Source organism: Hipposideros armiger, unplaced genomic scaffold (assembly GCF_001890085.2).
Source record: "Hipposideros armiger isolate ML-2016 unplaced genomic scaffold, ASM189008v1 scaffold_127, whole genome shotgun sequence".
NCBI lineage: Eukaryota > Metazoa > Chordata > Mammalia > Chiroptera > Hipposideridae > Hipposideros > Hipposideros armiger.
The window spans coordinates 2,387,717-2,392,432 of record NW_017731477.1 but is presented as its reverse complement, the minus strand read 5'-3'; the positions used below and the strand labels follow the sequence as shown (position 1 = coordinate 2,392,432).

Below are 4,716 nucleotides of genomic sequence, written 5' to 3'. Positions count from 1 at the left end.
TTGACGAAGATGCAAAAGCAATTCAATGGACAAAGTGTAATCTTTTCAGTAAATGTTGTTGGAACAACTGAACATAAATAGAAAAGAAAAAAAAAACCTTGACCTAAATCTTACCTTTTATTTTATAAAACTATTAACTCAAAATGGATCATAGATCAAAATGTAAAATGAAAAACTATAAAACTTAGAAGAAAACATAGGAGAAAATATGACTTAGGGTTTGACCAAGAGTTCTGAATATGACACCAAAAGCAAAGGACAAAATTAATAAACTACATTTCATAAAAATGTAAAACTCTTGCTGTGAGAGATCCTGTTAAAATGAAAAGACAAACCACTGACTGGGAAAAAATATTTGCAAATTGTGTATCTGAGGAAGGACTTGTAAGACGAATATATAAAGAGCTCTTTAAACTTAACAGTAAGAAAAAATACAATCCAATTAGAAAATGGACAAAAGACTTGAAAAGACAATTCACCAATGAGGATATGAAGATGGAAATATAAGTACATGAAAAAATATTTAGTATCACTAGCCATTAGGGAAGTGAAAATTAAAGCCACGATGAGCTACCATAATACACCTACCATAATGACTAAAATGAAAAAATACTGACAATATCAAGTGCTACCAAGGATGTGGAGTTTCTAGATCTCTCATCCATTGCTGGAGGAAATGTGAAATGGTAAAGCCACTCTGGAAAACAGTCGGGTAGTTTCTTAAAAAGTGAAACATTCACTCACAATCAAATCCAGCAATTGCACTTTTGGATATATATTGTAGAGGAATAAAAACTTATGTCCACCAAGAACCTGTGTGCAAATATTCATAGCAGTTTTTTTGTAATAGCCCAAAACTGGAAACAACCCAAATGTCCTTCTGTGGATGAATAGATTTTTTAAAAATTGTCCATACAAAGTAATAAAAAGGAGCAAACTCTTGATATATGCAACAACATAGATTATTTCAAGGGCATTATTCTGAGTGAAAGAAGCCAGTCTCAAAAGGTTACATACCATAGGATTTTATTTATGTAATAGTCAATTACAAAATTATAGTAATGAAGAACAGATGAGTGTTGGCCACAGGTTAGGATTAGGAAGAAGGTATGATGATAATAGGTTAGTGTGAGGGACTTTTTTTATGGTGACACAGTATCCTTATTGTGAAGATGGTTATGTAAATCTGTACATGTGATAAAATTTCATAGAACTACACACACACACACACACACACACACACACGAAGAAACGAAGGAATGTAAACGCTGGTGAAATCTGAACAACTTCTATAATTTAGTTAGTAATATTATACCAATGACAATTTCCTGGTTTAGATACTTAATATGGTTACCTAAGATATTATTGGAGAAAGCTTGGTGAAGGATGTACAGGAAATGTTTGTACTATTTTTTTCCCTTCTCATGAGTCTTAAATTATTTCAAAGTAAAAAGTTTTTTTTAAATGTTATACTATATGATGTGACTGGACTGTAAATTTGCTTCTACCTGCAATTTCAAGTCTGTATGAATATCTATACTGGTTTAAAAAAAGAAACACCTTGACACATCTAAATTACTTAAATCCATACTTCAACAGATATGTAAAGAACTAGATTTCTGAGTGAATTTTCTAGTAATAAAATCTTCAAGCAATAATATTTACAAAAACAGTGGTTAAAATCATGTTTTATGGGCCTGGCAGGAGCTTCGGAAGTAAAAGAAGGAAGGAGTGAGTAGATCAGAAGCTAAAACCACAGGCTACGATTAGAGATAAATTCAGGGGAAACAGACACAAGAAAATTAGAGCTGCCAGGAAAACTTTAGTGATGAGCTTGATTTAGCATTGAGTTTCATTTAGTGAGATTAAAACCAACGTTTACAATTTTGACTTCAAATTGCTGTTTGTGTAATTTGTTGTCTTCTAAGTTAATGGTTAAACCACTTCGGAAATGCTTATCTATTTCATAGGGTGACAAAATTTATAAGTTATGCCATCATTCTTCTCTAAAAATGTCTCTCAAAATTCAAGGAGTCTCTTTGCCGTTGGGAGTATTCTGTGATCATTGTGGTGTCTTCATGCATGTGAGGTTGTTGAAAAACTTCCTTAGCATCGTGGAACTCTAATTGTCCTTGACTCATGATTTCAAATGATTCCCCAATCTAAAGAAAATAAAATTCTACAAAGTTACAATAAGGAAGAAAGTTACGATCTTTCTATGTAACATTTTTTGTTTTAAAGTTAGCATAAAAAGGCACCAAACATTGTTTTCTATTCTCTGCCAGTTTGGGCTGCAACATGAAATAGCATTCAAACTGAACATTCTTGAAAGGCCCTGGTATAACTTAATAAGAAGTGACTTTTTCCAGCCCATCATCTTGGACCTCCCAGTGGGGAGCTGGAAGTGACATGACTGCGCCATCTCCCTTGTCTCTCTTCACATACATGTCAGTGAAATCAGTTCTTGTGGGCTCAGGATTTGTCTTGATTTCTTGCATTGTCATGTATGCTTCTCCTTCCATCTTAATTTCAACAAAGGAATCTTCAGAGAGGCCACTTGAGTTCACCTCGAGTTGTAATTCAAACACAGTGCCCAACAGATCTGCTTTTTCAGCTTGAAGGCACACCACCTGGGTCTTTAACTGTTTTATTTTCTGTTCTGCTTCTGCCTTAGGGGTCCCAAGTGGGGTCCTGGAATGACCTTTGTGTTTTCCCTTTTAGTTTTCCAAGTTCTTCCTCCAATTTTTCATTTTCATGACTCACAGCCATTAGGCACTCTTTGGCTTCTTTGCTCTGGATTAAAAAAAAAAAAAAAAAAGGCTGTTCTTCCTTCTGTTTCTCTGTCCAGCTGAAGCTCCTCAAATTGACTTCCTAGCTTGGCTATTTAGCTTCATGGCTTCTTTCAGCTAATGGTTCACAGTCAGGAGCTCTTTCATTGGCTGCAGCAGCTCCTCTGGGGTGAACATATCCAGGTTTGGGTGAACCGGGTTGGGGGTTCCATCTCCGGTGGTTTCGTTGTAGCTATCCCCCTTTTCAGTTAGGCAGCTAAGTGGCTGGTGGGACATGACAGCAGTTCCCAGGGCCCATGCTCCCACCTCTCTCCCGGCCACTGCTTCCTCGGCATCGTGGCTGCTGGGGAAGCTCCGGACCCGGATGCAGAGGCCAGCCAGGGCAGGGTCTAGATAACTTTTTTCCCGGAAGAGGATACGCTAACATTCGACCTAACATTCCTCTAAAGTAAAGATTATAAGGCAATGATGTCAGAAAATCGGGTATTTGCGATATGGAAGACAAGGATCAGTTCTTGGATGAATATTCAGTGCACCCGGTTATATAGACACTGATGCAGCCACCAGTGCAGCAAATGGACTGCAGCTACATATTTTGAATCATTGAAGCAGTGGCTTGGAACTATTCAGTAGATCAGATGTATTGCCTTCCTTCTTGAGATTGATGAGAATTCAGCTCTGCTTGCCATACTCCAGGGCAGAGGACTGGAGGGCATTTAGCCTGCTGAGAAAGGTCAAAGTAAGATGGTATCAGTTCTAAATCTAAAAATTTCAAACGCCTCGCTACCTATTAAAATGAATGAAGAAAAGTTATGTTTTGATGTGTAGCGTCCCAAAGACTTGCTTGAGGCGTAAAGGAAAGAAAGTGCTATATAGCTCAGACCATTTGCCACCTTCCAGAGCATATAAAGAAGCACAGTGCTGTGCGACATCTCATTCCTGAGACATTATCATCTTGAAAGTTATACGCAGCTTAAATAATGGAGATTCCAACAGAGAAAATGCGTTACCATATTTGGCCCTTTTGGGAGCAGTTATTCCAGAAACAAAACTGCACAGCAATGTTGCTATTCAAATTGATTGTGAGATGGATTTTTCATACAAAAGGCTGGAGTCAGATTTCACTTTAGGCAAAAGTCTAAAAGTTTAGGAAAACCACTGATTAGGCAGAATATTAGGTTTCTAAGAAAACACTTATACTAGTGACCAAATACACTTAACTCTTAACTCATTTGCTGCGACGTTTGGATATATCCAAGTGAATATTTCCATCAGCCAACTGCCGCATTAGTTTACCTCCCAAGCTCAAAAAGACTTTTCCCTCTACTGCAGAGTTTGAGTATATATGTGTAAAATAGTCAAAATATCATCTCTTTTTGTGGAATTTTGACACATTTTGAAAAAAAACTTGAAATCAATTAACACAGTGAAAGGGTTAAGTTGTGCTTATCTCTTCGGGTAAAGCTCAACAGCTCCTAATTGTATGACATGGTTAGTATGTGAGAATACCGTTGGTCAAGCATGTTAGATGATGGTTCTTTAACCTGAAATAATAGGAATTTGATAAGATGGAATTTCTTTTCCCTGTTTATGTGCTTCTTGTTAGCATATCAGACTGATGGTGACTAGAATTCTACAACTCTCTTTCCCACAGTATTCCCCATTCATCTGAGTCCCTCTACCATCAGAGATTACAAAGAGTTTGATTCATTTATTGAATAACTTGGCTTCTGAAAGAAGAAAATATGAAAAGTACTGTCCTTGTACACACACACTTACACACACACACACACACACACACACAAATTAAATGATAAGGCTTACAATAAATCTTCCTTTGAGACCCCATGATTAAAAATATCTTGGAGAAAGGAAGAGCAATATTTATTATCAATAATTTAGAATGCCCAATATTTATTGTCAGTAA

At 36.6% G+C, this 4,716-nt stretch overlaps 1 pseudogene; it reads right to left on the bottom strand.

The window, feature by feature from the left end:
* Window positions 1-2,345: 2,345 nt before the first annotated feature.
* LOC109386006 (optineurin pseudogene) lies at window positions 2,346-3,065 on the bottom strand (annotated as a pseudogene).
* Window positions 3,066-4,716: the final 1,651 nt, after the last annotated feature.